The sequence below is a fragment of the Piliocolobus tephrosceles genome, chromosome 1, assembly GCF_002776525.5.
Source record: "Piliocolobus tephrosceles isolate RC106 chromosome 1, ASM277652v3, whole genome shotgun sequence".
In the NCBI taxonomy this organism is placed as follows: Eukaryota; Metazoa; Chordata; class Mammalia; order Primates; family Cercopithecidae; genus Piliocolobus; species Piliocolobus tephrosceles.
Window position 1 is genome coordinate 150,342,420 of NC_045434.1, and position 24,372 is coordinate 150,366,791.

The 24,372-nt window shown below is 35.6% G+C and overlaps 1 protein-coding gene and 1 long non-coding RNA gene across 3 annotated transcripts in view; both read left to right on the forward strand.

The window, feature by feature from the left end:
* The window catches only part of LOC111540872, a 20,639-nt gene extending 11,064 nt beyond the window's left edge, over positions 1 to 9,575 (forward strand). Inside the window, exons 2-3 of the long non-coding RNA XR_002731115.2 lie at positions 5,288 to 5,504; positions 9,268 to 9,575. This is a non-coding gene — a long non-coding RNA (uncharacterized LOC111540872). The remainder of the gene's footprint in view (positions 1 to 5,287; positions 5,505 to 9,267) is intronic.
* Positions 1 to 24,372, forward strand: part of NEGR1 (neuronal growth regulator 1) — an 896,443-nt gene that overhangs the window by 486,273 nt on the left and 385,798 nt on the right. The gene's annotated exons all lie outside the window — the stretch shown is intronic.

Below are 24,372 nucleotides of genomic sequence, written 5' to 3' on the forward strand. Positions count from 1 at the left end.
AAACAAGAAATGGGGAAAGGATTCCCTATTTAATAAATGGTGCTGGGAAAATTGGCTAGCCATAAGTAGAAAGCTGAAACTGGATCCTTTCCTTACTCCTTATACGAAGATTAATTCAAGATGGATTAGAGACTTAAATGTTAGACCTAATACCATAAAAACCCTAGAAGAAAATCTAGGTAGTACCATTCAGGACATAGGCATGGGCAAGGACTTCATGTCTGAAACACCAAAATCAACGGCAGCAAAAGCCAAAATTGACAAATGGGATCTAATTAAACTAAAGAGCTTCTGCACAGCAAAAGAAACTACCATCAGAGTGAACAGGCAACCTACAGAATGGGAGAAAATTTTTGCAATCTACTCATCTGACAAAGGGCTAATTTGCAGAATCTACAAAGAACTCAAACAAATATACACGAAAAAAACAAACAATCCCATCCAAAAGTGGGGAAAGGACATGAACAGACATTTCTCAAAAATATATTTATTTTTATGAAACTTCATGATCAAGGTGCTATCAAGGATGGTTTCTGGTGGTATCTTTCTTCTTGACTCATATATAGCCACATTCTGGTTGTGTCTTCACATGGCCATTTTTCTGTGTGTATGCAGAAAGAAAGAGTGGTCTGATGTCTCTGCCTCTTATTATAAGGACATCAGTCACATTAGATTACCGGCCAGCCATGAAGACCTCATTTAACGTGAGTTACCTCCTTAAAGGCCCTGTCTACAAACCCTCAAAGTCACATTGGAGGTTAGGATTTCAACATATAAATTTAGGGGAACACAATTTGGCCCACAATATTCTTACCTCTGTCCCACTTCCCCAAATTCATGTCCTCACTTGCAATATATTCACCCCGTGCTAACAGCACCAAAAGTCTTAACCCATTTCGGCATAAATTTCAAGTGCAAAGTTTCACCTAAATATCATCTAAATAGAATATAGGTGAGTCAAGAGGTATGCCTCATCCTGAGGCAAAGTTCCTTGCCAGCTATGAACCTGTGAAACAAGACTAGTTATGTGTGTTAAAATTACAACAGTGGATTCGGAATAAGATAAACATTCCCATTCTGAGAGAGAGAAATCAGAAAGAAGAAAGACATGATGAGTCCTAAGCCATTCTAAAACCTATCAAGGCATTTTATTAGATCTTAAGGCTTAAGAATACTCCTCTTTGGCCAGATGCTCTGCTCTCCAGGCCGAACAAGGCAGCAGCATCACCTCCATAGCCTTAAGCATTATCCTGCCCCCATGACTCTTTAAGGCGCAGTTTGGCTACTGAAATCTAGGAGGTGGCCCCACCCTCTCTGAGAAGTAAACAGTCTTGCTTCCTGGGCATGTATACTGTGGGCCTGTGGTGCAAGTGGGAGCTCTGATGATGTCTGAATTACCTTCAAGGTCATGCTTTCTTTTTTTGAAGGATAAAGCATGTTCACATATGAATAGTCCTATTTTCCTGTGCTGGGTACTGGAGAGACAGCTGATTAAATCCAGGGGCAATCTCTTTATGGAGTACTTGTTTAGCCATTTGTTGTCCCTTCCAGAACACATTTTCTCATTTTTTTGTAGTATGTGTAAACTGATAATTCTCTAAATCTTTAAGTTCTGTTTTTTTTTTTCTGTTAATAATTTCTTCTTCTGTTTATTTCTCTCCTTTCTCATTTTATCATAAGCAGTAAGGAAAATCCAAGCTGTACCTTCAACATTTTGCTTAGCAATCTTTTCAGCTAAATATCTAAGTTTATTGTTTTTAAGCTCTACCTTCCACAAAACACTAGAACACAATTCAGCCAATTTTTTGCCACTCCATAGCATGGACCATGTTTCTTTCAGTCTCTGATAACATGTTCCTCATTTTCATCTGAGACCCTACCAGAGCGTCTTTAGTGTTCATATTTCTACTAACATTATGTTAATGATGTATATGTTTTCTAAAATAATGATAGCTTGCACTACTGTCTTCCCTTTTTCCTTTCAGAACCCTCATCAGAATCACCTTTAATGTCCTTATTTCTGCTAACAACAGAATGCAGTACATAACAGATAAGAAACTATTGGAGTGTTTGGGCAGAAAAGCAATGCAATCTGATTTATTTTATTAGAATTACTGTGACTTCTGTGTTGAGAACTGATTGCCTGGGACATGGACAACAGCAGGAGAAGTTGGGAGGCTCTAAAGTTAGAGGCAAATAGATTTTCTGATAATAGATGTGGAGTGTGAGAATAAGAGGGAAACCGAGGGTGATTTCAAGGATTTTGGTTTGAGCAAATTGGAAAAACTAGTTATGATTAACTGAGATAAGAAAAGCTGACATGATAGATAGCTTGAGTGGAAATAACAAGAGTTTTCATTAGACATGTTGAGATATGTACCAGACAGCCATGTGAAGATACTGAGCAGGGAATTGTACATCTAATCTTGAACCGAAAGGAAAGAAATGAGGGAGATCTGTGTCTACAATTCAGGGAAGAGTTGTTGACTTTTTAGTTGATATTTCAGACCATAAAATGTGATGGACTCACTAAAGCAGTAATGTAGATAAAAGGAGGTCCAACAATCTATGCTTGAGATGCTCTAACATCAGGAGACTAGGGAGACAAGGGGAAAAAAACCATCAGAGCTGACTGGCAAAGAGAGGCCAGTAAAGGTTAGTAGAAAACCAGGAGAGTGTGATGTCCAGAAAAGCGGAGAAAATGTTTCAAGGGGAACAAAGTGATCAATTACTCTAAACGTTGAGTAATACACTAAGTAAGATGAGAGCTGAGAACCGGTCACTGGGTTGAGAAATATGCTTCATTGTGGGATGGTAGGAAAGAAGGTAGTTGCAGGAAGTAGTAGTGGAGAAAGTGTAATTAGAAAGAAATCAAGAGAAAATTATATGATGACTACAAACACTATTTTGAGGCATTTCATTGTAAAATGAGGCAATAAACAGAAAAGATTGCTCAAGAAGTCTTTTGTTGTTTTTCTGTTTCTGATTATTTTTTATTAAAGATTGAGGAACTATAACACATGCTATGGGAATGATCTAATAGAGGTGAAACACTGGATGATGTGGGAGAGAATGGGAGGAGTAGTGAAATGAAGCCCTTGAGTAGTTAAAGTGAATGGGCTTAGTGTTCAAATGAAGGGATGAGGCTGGATGCGAACAGAGGCCTCTCTTAATAAAGAGGAAGGCAAAGCATAAGTGCACAGAGGCTACCATGTAGAAAGAAAACAAATAATTTTGATTGAAAGTGGAATATGAGGACATGAACAGTATGTTACAGGGATAAGGAAGAGGGATGGGGAGAACATCAAACTAGGATTTTTGAGCACTTACAGTATGTCAGTTGTTCTGCAAATAATAAACTTAAGAACTAAAACCATACAAACCCTAGAAAACTACCTAGGCAATACCATTCAGCACATACACATGGGCAAAGACTTCATGATCAAAACACCAAAAGCAATGACAACAAAAGCCAAAATTGACAAATGGGATCTAATTAAACTAAAGAGCTTCTGTGGCTGGGCGCAGTGGCCCACGCCTGTAATCCCAGCACTTTGGGAGGCCGAGGCGGGCGGATCACGAGGTCAGGAGATCGAGACCATCCTGACTAACACGGTGAAACCCCGTTTTACTAAAAACATGCAAAAAGTTAACCAAGAGTGGTGGCAGGCGCGTGTAGTCCCAGCTACTACAGAGCCTGAGGCAGGAGAATGATGTGAACCCGGGAGGCGGAGCTTGCAGTGAGCCGAGATCATGTCACTGCACTCCAGCCTGGGCGACTGAGCGAGAGTGTCTCTCAAATAAATGAATGAATGAATGAATGAATGAATGAATGAATGAATGAATAAATAAATAGGAAACAACAGATGCTGGAGAGGATGTGGAGAAATAGGAACACTTTTACACTGTTGGTGGCAGTGAAAGTTATTTCAACCATTGTGGAAGACAGTGTGGCGATTTCTCAAGGATCTAGAACCAGAAATACCATTTGATCCAGGAACCCCATTACTGGGTACATACCCAAAGGATTATAAATCATTCTACCAAAAAGACACATGCTCACTTATGTTTACTGTGGCACTGTTCACACTAGCAAAGACTTGGAACCAACCCAAATGCCCATCAATGATAGACTGGATAAAGAAAATGTGGCACATATGCACCATGGAATACTATTTAACCATTAGAAAGGATGAGTTCATGTCCTTTGCAGGAACATGGATGAAGCTGGAAACCATCATTCTCAGCAAACTAATACAGGAACAGAAAATCAAACACCATATAGTCTCACTCGTGAGTGGGAGTTGAACAATGAGAATACATGGACACAGGGAGGGGAATATCACACACCGGGGCCTGTCAGGGGGTGGAGTGCTAGGGAAGGGATAGCATTAGGAGAAATACCTGATGTAGATGACGGGTTGATGAGTGCAGCAAACCACCATGGCACATGTATACGTATATAATAAATCTGCACTTTCTGCACATGTATCCCAGAACTTAAAGTATAACAAAAAAAAAAAAAAAAAAGAAGAAGAAGAACACACCATTCAATACAAGATCTTTTCCTCTACCCTCAAAAGGCTCACAGTCTAATAAGGCAGATACGTGAGGATATGATTTTAATAATTCAGAGTGGTAAATGTCTTCATATAGTAGCTTTGGCTACTTATATAAACTGTTTACACCCCAGTCTTTGAATGCATTCATAGGTGTACTCACAAAATAGGGGATTAAAGGGATTATTAGGGTAAGGTATCAACACTCTTCCTCAGCTCTGTGAGAAGCTAAGGTTTCTCCACGCAATATGTTCCTCTTCAATCCAAGATTTGTCTTATAAAGCTCAACTGTTTTTGTTTTCTGCCTGTAGAGCCTTGGAGGAAAAGAATATTAGATTTCAGACTCAGATCAGCTCAGTTTGAATCCTAGATATCTAGTTAACAATTAAGTGATCTGAGCAAGTTAATGAGTTTGCCTTGGTCTCCCCATCAGCAAAATAGGAGTGAAAATGTTTCACATAAATATTGTGAAGATGTAATTCTTTAATATGTATGTACTTAGAATAGTTCTTGGTACATAATGAAGATATAATTAATGCTAGTTATTATTTATCCTGTTCTTTTATTACATGCAATTGTACTTTTTACTTTCACCTAATGTCTTAGCTTTGTCACTTTTCTTTTTTGTATACTTTCTTTGTTTACTTTTTAGTCATTTTTTTAAATTTAGCCTCTGTATCTTTTATTTATCATTTAAGAGGATATTCACCGTGAACTTTCTCTTGAAGATTTTTTCTGTATTTTTTCAGTTGCTGTTTGTCTTTAGGCTAAATGTAGGGACTCTCTGCTTCATCAAGTCTGATATTACTCTCTAAATGATCTGGATCAGTGATACTCTCAAAAAGCCAGTCATAGCTTCAGGAGAGCTGGCTCTCTACAGCACGTTCTCTCACCTGGCTGTGCTCTGTTCGTCTTGTATGAGGAGAGAGTATCTGGTCTGGAAGGGTGAGAATATTTGGCTCTTTGTGTCCTTTAATATCAGCCATCTATTGGCCAATGTTAAAGACTCATAAACGTTTTTAATGACAAGGAATGATACCTCTGATAAAAACATACAGATTTTATGCTTGAGTACCTTCTGCAACTAGATACTACAGTGATGCAGGTTAAACAATATAAGCTGTTTGTTTTTTCTAAAGATATTCAATAAAAATGATCTGCAGAAACAGAGAACTTGTGACTAAGTTAATCATAGAAAAGGAGTCAGTGCTCAGAGAATGTTATTTAGAAGGAAACAAAGACAACTAAATAAATTAAGAGAAATGTATATATTATTCAGAACCATTCTGAAACTTAAAAATAAGAAAACAGGAAAGACTGCTTAAGTTCTTCAATCCAACAGCATTTAATGTTAGTTCTATAAAGCATACATTTATCAAGTACATAATTTATGTCAGGTAATGTGCTATTTCTGTATACTTATTACCTTATACACTGTCCTCCAAATCACTATGATGTATTTTCTCTAACTATCCAAATTTTACAGAAGGAAATAGAGGATCACAAAATTTAAGTCGTTTGTTCAATGTCAAACAGTAAGCACCAGAGTTTCAAGGCAGCCTAAATCCAAATTCCGTGGCCTTAGATTTCACATTGGATATTTTCATTTTGAATCTTCTTACCATGACTCAATAGCTTAGATCCTTGTGAGCAGGCAGCATGTTTAAGATACCAACTATAAGATTTAGGGAAAAACAGTATTGGGTTGAGATCCAGTCTTGCCGATTATGGTCGGTTTGGTCTCGGATTTTTCTTCTCTTAGAATTAGGTTAATAATTCCTAATTCATAGCATGACTGTGTGGTACTGCGAAGCACTGCTAAATGAGGTAATGGATATGAAGTATGTAGCACAGTGTTTCACACATATTAAGTATTCAAGAAATATTTCCTGCTCTCCTTTGGCATTCCCATCTGTCTTTCTGCAAGCAATACTGGCTTGTCTGAAGTTCTTCTCCTCTTTAATGATACAAATCCTGTCTCTCACCATCTGCAAATATTTAATGAGCTTCAGTTATGTAAGTACGTGCTGTAAAAATGACCAACCCATAGTTCCTACCGTTAAGTCCCTAGTAATCTTTATCAGGCCCCTATATAAAACTTACAACTTTTAAAAAGTCTTTCTGAGCACTGTAGGCCAAATTGCTTCTCTCGACACCTCCAGAAGTGAATTTTTATCCCCTTATTTGGTACTAAGCAATTTACCTCCCTCTTTTGTGATGTCTTTTTGTACTTCTATACCCCTGGCTCTCTAAAGAGATTGTAAAGAAGTATGACTCCTGCCTTAAGGGAACATAATACCTGTAGATGATAGGCATTTGTAAACTTTCTGTTGGATAAAATTAAGAAGGAGTTTTTGCTGCAGAATTCACTTTGAAAAATTATTTCACTTAATTGTAAGTCATTCTTCACTGTGAAGAAAACAAAAACAAAATAACAACAACAACAAAATCTTGGTCACCACAGGCTATGCCGCATCCAGCTTGCTTGAGCCTTTCTTGTAGCTTTTGATCTCACTCAATTTTCTAGATTATTTGAATTTAATGAAAATGCACAAAATCAAAACCTGTTTCTGAGTTCTTTTTCCTAAAGAGAGAAATGACTTTGTCTATCACTACCTCCAAAATTACACACACAAAAAACCTAGTTGATGATAGTGCTGCACATTAACAGACTATCTTTTTCTAAAAAGCACCTTGTACTCTTCCAGTCCAGGTATGTAAATAGGATGACTCATTTTGCGATGGCTGAAACATGACCCAGGCTCTGTAGTGCCTCCTGAGATGGGAGTGGAAAGTACACAGAGGGGACTTCTATATGCTTGGAAGGAAAATCGTATGAATATGTGTGGTGGTAGAGACGGCAGGAGATTGGATGGGAATTCAGGTCAGCTGAATGTTAAAAATTAGAATATAGAACTATGTTAATATCCAGTTAGGAGAGCAACATTAGCATCAGCATTGCTGCAAAAGCTAGATTTTAATGACCATAAGATTGGCTTATCTGTGACCTACATGTACACCCAGAAATGCACTATTTCTCTGGGACCAAATGAGGCCTTTGAAATGATCCCCAAAGTTCAACCTGGTCTAAATTGTAGCAGCTCTGCATTTCACAGTATATTTTAAACAAAACACTGCTCCTTTCCTAAAGGATTGAACTTTTAGTTTTTAAATAATAGTACAGAATTGACATATATTTTCATAAATGGTGTCGTAATTTCATACTGCACAGTTCTTTCCCAACTGTCTTTTTGCACTCAGCATTTTATTTTTCAGAATAGTTGATATTGATACACAGGGACCCAGTAAACTCATTTTGTCTGCAGTTGAAGATTATATTATACAACCTAACATTTTGTAAACACATGGTCAATTAGGATTTGTTCAGATTTTTGCTTTTGGAAACTACATAATCTTTCATGTATTTCCTTGTGCATATGTGAGATTTTCTCTAGTACAGGGATTCCATGGTTGAACAATGAAAAGGATCATTTGTGAAGTTCTTCAGTATAGATGGAAATTCAATTTTTTCAGGAGTGGGGCCCATGAATTGATATATTTTGAGAATGTCTGCAGTTGAAGATTATATTATACAACCTAACAGTTTATAAACACATAGTCGATTAGGATTTGTTCAGATTTTTGCTTTTGGAAACTACATACTCTTTCATGTATTTCCTTGTGCATATGTGAGATTTTCTCTAGTACAGAGATTCCATGGATGAACAATGAAATGGATCATTTGGGAAGTTCTTCAGTATAGATGGACATTCTATTTTTTCAGCAGTGGGGCCAATGAATTGATACATTTTGAGAACATCTCAGGTGATCCTAATGTGCATTCAATATTGAGAAACACTGCTTTAGTCCAGGGCAATGCTTCTCAAATTTAATGTAGATATAAATTATCTACAGATATTGTTAAGTTGCATTTTTTATTTGGTTAATCTGAGTGCATCTGTATTTGTAAAAAGCTCCCCAGTGATTCAGGACCACACTTTCAAATCTCTACAATTTCATTTCTAAATATTTCCTGTAGGGCATTCAAATACTTAGAAATGAAATTGTAGAGATATATGTGTATCTTCAGTGTTATTTGCTGTTTTCAAATTATTTGCAGATTTATATTGTTTTCAGTAATGATTTTTCATTTTCTCATCAACTTGGTATTACCTAATTTTTTAAATGTCACCAATATTATGAATTTCAAGTTGTGACATTTTTATTTAAATTTTTCTGACTAAAAGTAAAGGTACACTTCTTGTCAAATAATTCGAATAATTGGCCATTAAAGTTTCCCCTTTTTTAAAATTTGCATTCATATTCTTTATCCATTTTCCTATTAGTAGACCTTTTTTAACATTTTGACTTGTTGAAATTATTTATATATTCAGAATACTAATCTTTGTTTGTTTAAATTCTGTGGGAATATCTCCTGCAGTGTGGCTTTACTTAAATCAGTTTATGATATCTCACATATACCAAAGTTTGACTGTTTGCATTTAAGATAGTCACATTTACCAATCTTTTTCATCTGGTTTGTGTTTTATGTCTTACTCTTTTTCCTACTTCAATACTATAAGGTAATTCTATATAATTAAAATATTTAAAAATTTTGATTTTAATATTTGGACTTTTAATCTATGCATAACTTATTTATGTATATGATATGAGGTCCAAATTCATTTGTATTTTTTTTTTCCCAAAGCATAGCCAATTGCCTACCACCATTGACTGAATCTTTCTATACTGATTTGTAATACTCCGCTATCATATTCAAAACCTGTCTGTATCTGTTCTGTGAGTGCTGTGAGTTTTCTTGTGAGTGCCAGTTTTATTCTAGGCTGTATTTTTTCCCGGGGTTTTATAATTAGCACTGAGAATTTGAAAGGATAAGTTATTCTCTTTTACTTTTCTTTGTTAGGATTGTTCTTGACTACTCTTGATCCTTTACTCTTCAATATGAATAAAAGTTTGAATTTGTTAATTATCTAAATAAAATGGAATTTAATGTAATTGTGTCACATTTATAGATTTATGGGGGAAGAGTTAACATATTTTCTGTAATCCAGTTGAATTGTCCTATCAACTCCAATAGTACGTATCTTCTCTTGAATATTCTACAAAGACAAGTTATCTATTAGCAATGACTTGTTTGCACCTTTGCTTTTAATACTTATCCTTTTAACTTATTTCTAAACCTTACTGAACTGATTAGGAACTCTACTATAATGTGAAACAGAAAAAGTGAACTTCCTTATCTTGTTTCAGTTTTAATGAAATATGCCTAACATTTCACAATTACAGATAATGAGCACTGTGAATTTTGTTGTATCTTTTTAGTCATATTTTGAAAGAAACTATCCCTAGCTTGCAACTTTTTGTTATAAATTATAGTATTTTTATATAATGCTTTTTCTATGTCTATTGACATGATTATACACACACACACACACACACACACACACACACACACACACACACATACCTTAAATCTGAATTGAAGAATTGAAGTATTAAATTTACAAGCTGTTAAATAATTTCCTCATTCCTAGGATGAGAACACTTGCTTAGGCAACATTTTTATAGACATTACTGGATTCACTTGATGAATCCAGTGTTGCAATTAAAAATTTTCTGTGTTTATAAGTGAAATTGCTTTTCTTGTACAGTTCTTGCCTATATTTAATGTCACATTATGTCAGTTTCATGAAATGAATTGGCAATATTTTCCTCCTTTTATTTTTGTTAAGAAATTTTGTATCTTGAGTCTTCTCTTGAGTAGGCTATATAGCATCAAAATTAGTTCTCTAACTATTGGTAGATATCTTTTATAAAACGGTGTAGGCCTATTATTTATTGTTGCTAATGAAACATCCCAGGCTGGGCGCGGTGGCTCACGCCTGTAATCCCAGCACTTTTGGAGGCTGAGGCAGGCGGATCACAAGGTCAGGAGTTCAAGACTAGCCTGGTCAATATCATGAAATCCCGTCTCTACTAAAAATACACACACAAAAAAAATTAGCCAGGTGTGGTGTCAGGTGCCTGTTGTCCTAGCTACTCAGGAGCCTGAGATAGAAGAATCGCTTGAACCCGGGAGGCAGAGGTTGCAGTGAGCCAAGATCACACCACTGTACTCCAGATCGAGACTCCGTCTAAAAAACAAAAACAAACAAAAAAAAACCCAATCAATTGTTCCTACAGGCAGCCCACATTCTCTAGAGATTAGTTCTGTTCTACTTCGCATTTATGCCCTCTTCAATCTGTGATTTCCAATTTCTAAGGAAATAGCAAGGAGGATAACTCCTGGGAGGTTTATGTGAGCCAATCCTGGAAACAGCACACACTTCTCATATTCCACTGCTTAAAACTCAATCATAAGTAACTTTATCTGGGAATCATAATTTAGTTGTGTGCCAAGAAGAGGAAAGTGAGCTTGGTAATCAATTAGCCACTTTGCAACACCTAGAAATAAATAAGATATTTCTCTACTAGTTAAGAAAAATTCTTTTTTCTTCTATAAATTTTGCTTAATGTCCCATTTCAAAAAGTACCTTACAGTAGCAAGCATACAACTCAATTCCTGAAGGTACCATTTGAGTGTTACAGCTTCCAGCCTGATGGAAACAGTTTGATATTAAAATCCTAGAACAGTATTGCCAACTCTCTATCAAAAACACAGTGTAATATACATAAAAACCTTCTTATCAGCTGGTGACTCTGCTGCCATTTGGTACATTTTTATTTTTCAATAAAATAACTAGAAAAAAACAACCATAGTCACTGTTGTTTTTGCAATATGTTGGAAAGGCAGGTGGTCATCCTATCTCTGGAGATTAAAAACAATACAGAGATAGATGTGGGAAAAAAAGAGGAAGTGTGGAAGAAAGTGTGTGGGTTTAGCTGTTTGGTGAAACAGGATGAGAAGGGCTCTTATGTTACTCATCAACTGAGAAACATATTTCCATCTATTTATACTAACAAATCAATCTGGATGCATACACTGTGACTTCTATAATGCAGACAAACTCATAAAAATTTACTTAGGTATAAACACTTGATAGGATATTCATATCATAGGGGGAGAACCCAGTATAAAACCAGCCATGGAGTTTTCAAATTGCAAAAAGTAGTCTCTTTTTTCCCTCCCACAAAGATATTAATCAAATGTTCTTTCCATTCCAAGAATTAAACAAGAACTGGTTTAAGTCTTTGAAACTTCAGGCTCTCAGAGGGAATACACTAACTAGCCATTTACTACATGTTTGTTTTTGTGTCCATTATTTTAGCAATGTTTTAACTCAAAGTGCTCTATAATTTATTCTCATCCTAACATTTTAATCTTGTTTCTACCAAGTTTAGCTGTAAAGCTAAACTGCCTGATCGGCAAATATGTCCTATATGTTTACATAACTGTTTATTTCCAAATGCTGATCTCACAATTCTCTATTCATCCTCCCAAGTCCAAATTTGTTCCATTATTCAAAGCCAAGTTCAAATTTCTTCTCATCAAGTATTTTCTGATTCTCCTCTCCACCTGCCCCTCTTCTGTCTACTTCCAGTTAAAGTTAGTCATCCTCTCACCTGAAGTACCATGATCTTTTTCTCTGAACCTTTCTTATGACTCTTAGGATGTTCCACTTTATAGTTACTGATGTTCTCGTTTTCTCTCTTAACTACATTCTAGACTTTTTGAGGGCAAGACCTGCCTTTGATTCCTCTTCATGGTCTCAATATCTGTTGGGAACACTATGAAATATTCTATTATTATGACATATTTCAGTATTTATGAAATGAATAACTTTAAATGTATCTTCTGTATAGGTAAAGGTTGGTAGGCTGCTGATAAATATCTCAAAAGAAAAGCCATAATTTATAGCATTTGCCAATTTCCATGCTGTAAATACTGCCACTGTGGCCACTCTCAGATTGATATCACTAAATACAAAGTTGAGGAGAGATATGCAGTAGCAGACCATTTCTACCATATAGATTCAATACATGCAAATAATCCAAGATAACACATAACAGTAAAATGTAATAAAATATTGAGAAAGTGACATTTTGAGTTTCTAAAATTTTTGCTTTTAATATAATTTAACTTTAATATGATTTAATTTTAATAATGAATATATTTAAAATGCAACTCACAAAATTCCTGAAAATCCAACATTTACCTTCACAAGTGCACCCGATGTTGACATTGTTGGTGCATACTTTGTATTTATATGGTTTTGTTTAAAAATACTTCAAGAAAGGGAAAAACTATACGTGAAATGTAAGAAGAAATTCCATTTCTCTCCTCTTATGGACTTGTTCATTTTATCTACATTTTTGTTGCCTCCCGTCTTATTTTTCTCCTCCTTTTCCCCAGTTGTCTACCAGTCCTATTGCCAGTCCTGAACAACAAATGCTTTTTGTTCATCACTTACCTCCCTCAGATCTCATTTTTCAGTTGCTAAAAACCAGGCCCTCTAATGGCATTTTCCTTGAGTTTACTTCCTCATACACAAAGGTATGTATTGCAGCAAATACTCAAAGAATGCACAGTTGAAAAATCTCAACAGTATTGTTTGACTCAAGCATCCATTCAGTGTAGTAATCCCATTTCTAATCCTAATGTTCTTCCATAGTCTCTGGAAACCTTCTGATGACAAGGAATTTATATTCTCATAAAATAGTCTCTTTTATTGTTAGGAGACTTCTTGTTTAAGATATTTTATTATAATCACCTCAAGTCTACCATATTTATTTTTTTTCTACTAGATCAACTGAGAACAAATTCACAAGCAAATGCAAACATTCTTCTCCTTCCTTACATTTTTTATATTTATGTAAACACTCCTGGTTCCATCATCAGTGTCCTAACATAGTACTGCATTTATGCACTTTACTATTCTGTCTGGCCTCTAATGGCAAAATAACATCTGTGTGTCATTAGCATGTTGTAATGACTGAAACTGAACACCTGACCTCTGGTATAGTTTTATCAGTAAACGCGTCTCCCAGAGATCCATCCAAGTTATTTAAAATTGAGAAAACAAAACAGCCAAATACAGATTCTTATTGAGCACTGCTGACATTCTCCTTCCATATGGACGTGAATCCACCACCAATACAAGTTGTAGTGGCGTAACCAGTTAGGTCTGTGTCAGGCTATGTGAGCAACTTGTCCACACTACTCTATTTTATTGCTTAAACTGTCAACAATTGTCAAACACTCAATATGTTCGTATAATTTTCTTTCTTGGTAAGTAATTAACCTACGCAAAAAGTAAATTGGGTTATTTTTGACATAGCTAATCCCTGATGTTCATTCCTCTCAACCCTTAAAAACCAAATATTGAGATATAATTAATACTTTTCCATCCTTCCACTATAGTAATATCTGTGAATAAAAGGTTTTAATGACAGTTAGGTGTATGCAGAAATACAGAATAAAAGAACTAACTTTTTACCAGGTAGTATATTTGGGGTTTCCACCTTTCAGAAACAAGAAGGGGTTGGTTTGGCTTATTTTTGGTGGATTTATCAAGTGATGAGACTGGAGTGTTCAAAACAAGGAAGTTCAGCAGGTTGGAGAGGTAGCTACAGAGCACGAGTGCCCAAGAAAATACACTTTTCAGTCTTAACCACATTTTTAAAAAATTTTTAAAAACAGAATCAGATAACATCAAGAAAACAAAAATAAAAATACATGATATTTTTTATCTGGGGTATGAACATATGTTATACACTTAGTACTTGAGAGAAGCTAAAGCATGTTAGTGTTCCTTACGTAATATCCAAGAGCCTAGTTCACTTTCAATATATGAGTATTTTTAATCAAAAGGGAGATGTGGCAAAGTATTTCTATTCCTCGAAAAGTAGTAATTAATATGAGAGAGAATTACTTTTTAAATGAATGTGTTAAAGACTAAATCTCCAAACAAGGAACATTTAGAGCTGACAAAAATATTCCCATTAAACACATTCTGAGCACTTACTGTGTACTAATTATGATCTTGTAAACTACTCAGAGATCAATATAAAATAGTTCCCACATTCATCTGGCTTCTCCAGAAATATCTACAAAAAGATACATTTGTTCATATCTTGAAAGTGAATAAAGGAAATAATTTTAGGTGTGATTAGCTAAGTAGTTCAATTACAGCCACAAGGATGAATGCAGGGTCTGCGAATGGGCCCTCATCTTGTCCAGTCTTCATATGTGTATAACTCAACCTGGAATGTTTTTGTCCATTTGGATAGTTACAACATATTCCAAAAAAATCTTTGTATTGCCATTGCCATCTTTCTATCTTTATTTGCGTTGGGTGAATTTTCCTTAGATATACATATTTTATGTATATGTTTCTCATATAACTTGATATAATTGTATTTTTAATCTATGTTAATGTTTATTTTCTTCCATAACATATAAGCTACTGGAAAACAACTATTTTATTACATTTTAAATCAATAGCGCCTATCTCAGTCCCTGGTGCATAGCAAGTGATAAACATTTTCTAACCAAATGAATAATATATAAATCTGTAAGAGAGAGATCTTCTGAGATTAACCTTCCTATAATTAGACTTTCCCCATTATTATCATGTCTCAGTATAAACAAAGGCACATAATGATGTTACTACACACACACACACACACCCACACACGCACATGTATTCAATACAATACATATCTAACTGTAGATCTAAGACAATATATAACATTTAATCCTCTGCTGGAAATCAAGGCATTAAAGAGAATTAAGAATATCTGAAATTTTGAGTTGTTGTGATTTATATTTAAATATAAGTCCCAGAAGCTAGCCCCAGTATAAAACAATTTCTGTCAAGAGACTGCCTTTTTTTCTAATGAATAATTTAGAACACAACCTTTATTTCCATGTGAACTGTCTTATATCTTGGCAGTAGGCATACCATTTCAATAATTTATATAATTTTGAATATAATATAGTTAATGCCATAAAAGCAATTTCTTTGATATTGAATTATAAGAGAATGCACTTAGAACACTGTGACTAATGATCTAGAGGTCAACACATGGCAAATTATCTTTTAATCCAATTTCAGAGAGAACTGTCACATGTAACCATAGGACTCTACTATCTCTTGGCACATAACTGCATGATAACCTTTGTTTGTATTATTTTTTAAAAACTAAGGAAAGGGTTCTTTTTGTGAAAAGTCGATAAGGTAACATGAGAGTTAAAAGTATAGATGATAATTATTTTTCTGCAAGCAGAATATTAACATGAATCATGGTTTTATCATTAAGTTTCTGGTTAAAACCTATTCTCAGAATGTTTTCTAAGGCAAGACTCTAGACCTTTCTAAGGCAATTACTCTGTAAATCTAATCATGGTTAGTTCATGACAGGTGAGAAACCACACACTAGTGTGATCATGTACAACTTTTATAATAAAACCAACAACATAATGTGAAAATGAATTCCTTGAGTCTTTCAAAGCCAAAATAGTCTGAAGGCCTTGCCAAGATGTGAGGCAAAGATGGCAAGATTGTGGCTCTCTAGCCGAATCCAGACCATGCAGGGCTTTCAGCATATGATGAAATTTTGTACACACACAAATCTGCAGGCACTCTTTACTTTCATAAACCATGTAGACTTTTATATCAAGAAAATTGTCCAACACGTAATGATAAAGTGTCTTCATGTTTTTCTAATTCCTATAAAGGTGTCATTTGGGTAGTGCCAGGTTAATCCACAGATATTTTGATGAGATTGTAAGGTACAAAAAAATTTAAAATTTCAGGTCTTAAGATCTAGCAAGCCTAGACTTTTCTATTTTTAGGATGGAAATTATCAGTGATAGCCACTGTCTTTAGACAAGTGCTCTCTACTGGCCCCATCTATCACAATATGTATGTATACTTTGTCTTGACTCACATTACTCATGTATGTTACTTATCCATAACATTAGGTATTTTTGTTTTTAACATAAGTAATCAGGGACTTGACCGTCATGGGAAGTTGTATCATCTATTTCTGGAGTCTCTATTTTGTTCCATTGTCTATTTGATGCCAACACCACACTGGGTTTGTAGTAGCTTTAAGATAAGTTGTGAAGTCACATAAGTTCTCCAGTTTTCTTTATTCTTTTAAACACTGTGCCCAAAAGTGGTTGCTTTTAACAACTACAATTATTTGTTTTACTCAGAAGACTGCAATTTGTGCAATTTAGACAGGATATTTGAGGCCTCACTGGGATGACTTAGGCAGTCAGGGCTTAGATGAGCTGAAGTGCTTCCCAGGCTTGCTCTCTCTCTGTTTCTGTTATCACAGTCTCTCCATGTGGCGACCACATGTGGTGTCTCCACATGTTCTCTCCAGCATGGTAGCCCCAAGGTGGTGACACCATAGTGGGCCAGAGCTCCAAGAGTGAGTGTTCTCAGAGAACAGTACAGGAAACAAATGTTTTTTTGTTTCTTTGTTTTGTTTTGTTTTGTTTTCCCAGTTTGGAAATCAAATAGCATTATTTCTTCCACAACTCTATTGTTTGAAGCAGCCAAGAGCCTACTCCCATTGAATATGAGGTGGGGAAGGGGAGAGATCCTATTTTTAGTGGAAAGAGTGTTAAAAATGTGTGGCCATGTTGATAGAACCACCACACGAACCAGCTATCACAAAAGTAGATGGTTGGGTGGAAGGAAGAATTGGCCTGGGCATGTAGTACTTTGCCCTAAGACAAAACCACACCCGCCCCCTCCAAATAAGTGATTAGTCTCTCAGTATATTACTCACAGTAAAAGTTCGATAAATACTAACTCTTGCTGTGGGTAACCTATTTTAGACATGTTTCCAGTAAGAAAGGCAGAAAGCCACAGTGTCCTATTTTGAATACCTATCCAACTACCTTCTCACTCCCTTTCTAGAGCACAGTGTTGAGAAGGGGTCACTATAAATAGTGTTGAGAAGGGCACACTATTTATTTCCAGCCAAGGTTTCAGCACCAATTCCCTGGTGAGCTTATTGGATCTTACGGAAATCTCTAGGATCTATGTAAACGTATAAACACAAAGACAAAAAGTAAAATATATCAAAATTCTTGTTAAATGGTGGCATTATATTAAATTGAACTATATGAAATTGCCAATATCCACTTGTTTTTAACTAAAGAGCAGTTTTAGATATTACAACCTAATATGCTACTTTTTTCTTCTGTTTATGTATTTGTCTGTTTATGTATTTGTCTACATTCTTTTCAGTGAATGTATATTATCTTCATGATTAGAAAAATAAATATTATTTACAAAGAACAAAGAAACCAGAGTATTTCAAAGAAGGCGTTATTTTTCTAATGGTGCTAAAATGACACATCGCCTCTGCAAATGCATAAAACACCAGAGCAGCTTTTAGATATAAAAATCTGCTAAAACACATTTTGAGAAACCTGAGTCTAACAAGGAGTATGTATCCTGAACCTGAGCAGGCTTACCTTATAAAACCAGGAGCCAGGTGTTACATTATAACTCTGTGACTCCAAGGGTAGACATTGGATTCTCTCGTGTTTTCAAAAACCCTAAAGCAAGCTTTTAGCTATGGGAAATGTTTGCAAAGAAGGCAGCTGGGTTCTAGTTTGACACAGCTGGGCTGTTTCCTCTGGTTTATATGGAAAATAGTTCACTGCCAAGGATGAGGGAAGAAAAAAGTTCACTTGGGCCATTCCAGAGGGTATTGGTTGGCACATTTCCAAATGGAGCTGGCCACCAGGTTTATGGGAATAGTAACTACACTGAAAGAAGGTACTTGCTTTCCTTAATATAAATTCCTGGAAGGGGAATCATTGGCTCAATGGAATAGAAATTTTTTAAGTTCTTAAAATATACTGCCAAAGTGTTTCCAGGAAAAAAAAAAAAGAAGCCTCATTATTAATTCTTAATAAAATGTTACCATCACTGAAGATTTTGAAGTTATATAGTTGGTGCCTTAAGAATTATACTTCACTAGGATACCCACGTTAGTGTGCTGTAAGGTATTTCAATTGCGGTGTTCTTCCTACCTATTTTGTGACCATTTTCTACTAAGGAGGAGACTGAATTATGCAGGCATTGTAGATTCCCTGTGATATACAGAGCGACTATAAGTGTACTCCAGCCTTCTTGATGCTGCTGTTGTTGCCTGAGGGGGTAGCTGCTATTATGGTCCTGATTTTAAGCAGTGTTTTATATCTTTGAATCATCCAAGTAAGTGAAGCTGAAGCTAGCCTGAGGTATAGCAGGGATTTGAACTCTGGTGTATAAACAATCATGTGCAGAGGCTACCTATTTATTGTCTCGCCAAAACGAATAAAAAATAAATAAAAATCTTTACAGTCCAAAATATTGAAACTCTTGTGTAACCATGTTGTGTTTTTGTCTTCAAAATAAAATGTTTGTACAGTATGTGGGAAATTTGCCTGCAACCAAAAATGTTAAAATCATTACGTAAATGTCAAGCTCTCTAAAACCAGTAGCCTTTTAAAAGTTTGTTTTATCACATTTAATTTTCATGTATACTAGACCTGCTTCACGTGTGTTTCATGTGTAAGTGTATGTTTTATTTGCTACTGGCAAATTGTTATGCCTTTGCATAATCCATGTATTAGAGAGTTCAGAGAAGATGGAGAGAAATAGAAAATAGAAGAAAGTAATTTCCACTTTAATTTCTCTATAATTCCATAACCTGCAAGGTTCATTCCTCTCAGAGTCTTACTTTCTTCTCTCTATTGTTGATCGTCTTGATCACTGCCATTTAGAACCATTCCCGACCTTTTCAAGGGAAAAGAACACAATGGTAAAATGTTGCCTATTGCATCTCTCTGCTTTCAGTATGGTGCCCCTCTGCACCCACTATGCTGTTCTCAGTGAGTTTGAAAATGGATGCCAGTTAATAAGTCATTATCTCTTATAGGGATAGTTACAATTTAACATTAGTTCCTTGAAGGCAAATAAATGTTCTGAGGATCTTAAAAAAAAAAAAAAAAAAAATCAAGGCCTTCCTAATTAGAGTGCAGATTTTAAATATAGGAGAGATAATTTTAAGGAGAGTTCTTTCTAGTGTTCTGTAAATTAGCGATTCCAAAATCTATAGATTTTGGAACTCGCTACATACTATTGGTCTACAATATCCTGAATCAACCTTTCTCCAATCCCGAATGATGAAAAACTCATCTGGTTATCCCTGATGATTAGCTGTGTGTGCAAACTACTGTCTTAAACCACCAAATTCTGTTCAAATTCCACCTGTTTCCAAAAGCCTTATCCAATATCAGCATCCCCTCAATTCTGTCTCCATAAGGAAGACTTAGAGTTACAAATATGTGTTCCCAATACACCTTGAGAGTAAGTCTTTGTAGGACTAATGACTCTGCATTGTGATTAGAAATGCTGTATCCTTCTAACTCTTTAGACATGGACTCCTTAAGATTAGTCACCCTGAGTTGGTGCTTAATAAATGTCTATTGGATGGATGGATGGATGGATGGATGGATGGATGGATGGATGGGTAGATGGATGGATGGATGGATGAATTAAAATAGTTCAGTGCCTATTTTGCCAGTTTTTTTTTTTTTATAGCTGACCCCATGAAGGACACAATAGATTGAGAAAAACTCATGTATAGGTATCCTAAATGAGAGAAAACACTAAGGTAAGCAGCATAATTCGAAGTTTGAACTGAAGTTTGACAGATACATTTTTCTTATACATATTCTTTACCCCTAAGTTGTTGTGGCATATTTTATCACTAGGTATTTCATGAAATTGGCGAGTTTGAATTTAAAACTCATGCTTGGTATCTTTTTCCTGTTATCACCATTTCTGAGTGAGGGAATGAGGGGAGAAGCCATAGAAATCTCTGAAATGTCATAAACTATGACAAGTCAGTCATAGTCTATCAGTTGGAGAAAATAATGTTGCTGGTGAGATGCAGACCATGAAACCATCAAGAACCCACAAGCAAACCAATTTAGAGAAAAAAGCATGAAATAATTTCTTATCTCAGTTTGAGAACAACACCTTTTCCAGGAGGTTTGTTATGTAACGTAGATCTGCTTTCACTTTTTGGGGACCGGCCAAGACTGAAAAGGGAAGTGCCAGCCCAGTGGAAGGAAGAATGTTCTTTTGATATTGCCAGCCATTACCAGATATGGGAGTGCAAAACAAGCCAATTCTCCCAAGATTTATAGTTATGTCTAGCTTGTTGACTCAAGCAGTTTGGAAAAGCTTCAGAATATAGTTCATCCAAACTAACCCAGACTACAACTCTGTGAAGGAAAAAAAAAGGTAGAAATAATATGCACGTAAATACTATTAGAGACAAATTATTTTGATTCTAAATCTACAAAGATTCAAAAAAAAAAAAAAATACTGTGACCAACACACATTGGACTACCTAAGATGTAACAGACCATTCTGTTAAAAATAAATGTGTATGATTATTGTCCAATTACTTCTCTGGGTTTGCATGGCAAAAACTATAGTAGGCAAAGGACTAAGAAAATATTATGCTTCTAAATGACTTAGAAGGGATATTTCATCCCTAAACTCAGAGAATCCATGAAAACGTCACACAGGATCCTTGAAATTATAATTATATATTCACCATATTCTCAGAATTTATATTATGTCTTTCTTGCAATGGTATATAATTTTATAGGATCTCTTCACTGAGACATCAAAGTATTAGCTTAGCACCTGAAAGAACAATGAAATATTTGTTGAATAAACTGTATGTATCAGGCCTTCTCTCAGGTTCTGGCAATATGCTGTTGAATAAAGCAAACAATTTCCCTACCCTAGGTCTCTACTTAGGTTCTATGAAGAGATACAGATAATAAACAAGTAAAGAAATAAATACCAATGATAATGATGGATTGCAAAGAAAACTATCACAAGAAATGAGTAGAGGAGTGGAAAGGGGCAGAGAGTTAGGGATGCAAATAATTATTTCAGCAAGACACATACTGTCCTAGTGCATTCAGGCAGCTATAACAAAATGCCATAAACTAGATGGCTTATAATCGACAGAAATTTATTTCTCACAGTTCTGGAGACTGGGAAGTCCAAAATTCAGGCACTGGAGAGGGCCTGTTTTCTCATGGATGACACTTTCTCACTGAGTCCTTACATAGTGGAAGGGGTGACCTAGCTCGTGGGGTCCATTTTATAAGGGCACTAATCCCTTCATGCTCTAATCACCTTTCCAAGGCCCCACCTCCTAAGAGTATCACCTGGGGGGTTAAGATTTTTAATGAATGAATTTGGGAGGGACACAAACATTGGCCACAGTGCAGACCCAGAAACATCTATTTTGCTTTAAGATCATCAAAGTCATCAGTGACACAATTTTTTAAGATCAAATTTTGATCTTTGAAAATTCACTCACTAATGTAGATTTCACTGTTTCTTCTTTGTGGTAAATTTTTGAGGTATGAGAAGTCACCGTGGGGAGAGGTGGGTTGAAGAGGATATCAAAGAGTTGGCATCACTTTTATTTTACTTCTTATTTGTCCTAGTGAACATATTTGGAGAATAGATCTCATAATTGTGTGCATAATTAAATAGATACACAACAACTTTTAAAGGTTTTTGGTAATGAGCCTACAACTTCAGAGTACGAATGAGAGGACATTCAGTGCATTCTCCTATAAAATACTGCTTTGATTTTATATCCTGACTGAGGAAACAGGTGTTTTTTGTGCCAGAATATCGTGGTAACAATAAATGCTGAAGTGATGTTTTTCAGTAATCTGTGAGTGTTTGTGAGCCAGATTAAATAAATATTCCATCTACCTTTTAGCCCTGGCAGCCTAAAGAAGGCCTCCAAATGGATTTGTATGCACTGTGGTCTTTCATGGACTCTTACAGCTTAAGAGCTCGATGGGGCATTTAATTGATTCCAGTGAGTCAGTGTAACTGTCCAGATCCAAATAGTTTATGCCTTTTATTTGCAGTTCAAATAACTGTCAAATGCATCCTGTAAGGGATTTTAATATCATCATGACCTCACGGGTCATGCAAGTTAATATTAGTTCAGGTGCTATTTTATTTATTCTTTCTAAAATCATCTGCACAGATTTTTTTTTAGATAAAAACTTTTAATACAATAAAATACCCTGTACTTATATGATTCCTATGATATCCAGATTAGTCACCCTGATGCTGGCTTCTCAGTTTGTTAATGGTCATGTTGCAGGCAGCATAATGAATTATTGAAAGAAATTAAAGTTTTATCTTTGAAGACCGCTCATTAAACAAACAAAATAATTTATTTCCATACATCAGAAAATATGTACACATTAAAAGAAAATAATGCCATGCACTCACAAACTCAGTTGCTCATTATCATACAAACAGTGGGGAATAATCCAAAATGGTAGCCTGTGTGAAAGTCATTAGAATCTGGTTTGGATATGCATTCTAAGATTTTTCTTACTGAAGGTGATTCATACCTGGCCTGAAGACACCCACAGATGGGCTCAGAAGAGGGAAGGTGTATGGAGCAAGTCAAATTGCCTAAATTTTTTGGTGAAAGTGAAACTAACAAGAGACATAAGTTATCTTTAGAGAATCTAAATATGTAGATACATCTAAATATGCATTATCTCCTCACTGTGGAAGCAACTAAATAAAAGTTGAAGACCAGGTGCAAAGTAGTAGATGAATTTTAGGCCAGTGAACAATTAAAGGCAAAGCATGTTATGAATGTAAGGGACCACGAGTGGTTCATTTAAATGGATATGGAGGTTTTAAAATATGTTTCACCCAACACAACCTTTAAATCTACTTTCAACCTCTGTTGCTTAGAAAGCTTACAGTGTTCTTAGATCTCTCTAACTGGTAATACACAACAATTAATTATGAACACAGTTGTAAAGTCTTGTATACCCCTTATTAGAGTTTCACTAGGAGATATTCTGTGATTTAGTATGAAATCTAGGACTTCCACCTTTTCATTTTTTATGGTGTCATATAATGAAGATAGTGAGGATGATATTATAATAATTATTTCCAGCATAGTAAATGAGTTTACACTCATTAATATATTTCTTTATAACTCTGCCCTAGGTCATAAATACTTAAAGTACATGACAATTCAAAATACTTCTTAAAATCTGTAGTTATTTAATAGCTTTATAAAAGGTTGAATTGATAAAATACATCTGCTTCTTTTTGCATAAATTATCTTAAGTATTTAGAAAAGTATGTGAGGGAGTCTGAAATAAGATATATAGAAAAGCGGCACACATCTAGAATAGTACATTATTTTTTACTCTCCTTTTTTTTGGGGGGGGGGTATGTTTTCTGTGCAAGTGCTTAGCTTGATGTGCTGATGTGCTCTGGGACCATCCAAAACCCTTCTCAATACCACACCTTATTCTGGCGACTGAGCTGACAATTGTTATCATCATCCAGTTGACCAATTCTCTATACCGCCATTTCTGCGGTCCTACCTTAAGGTTATTAATAGTTTTCCTGGCCTGGTGTGTGGGGGCTCACTCCTGGAAACCGAGCACTTCGCGAGGCAGAGGCAGGTGGATCACCTGAAGTCAGGAGTTCGAGAGCAGCCTGTCCAACATGGCAAAACCCCATCTCTATTAAAAAATACAAAAATTAGCTGGGTGCGGTGGCAGGCGCCTGTTATCCCAGCTACTCCGGAGGCTGAGGCAGGAGAATTGCTTGAACCCAAGAGGTGGAAGTTGCAGCGAGCAGAGATTGAGCCATTGCACTGTAGCCTGGGAGAGAGAGTGAGAGACTGTGTCGAAAAAACAAAAAAAAAAGAAAGAAAGTTTTTCTCTGTTATAAAT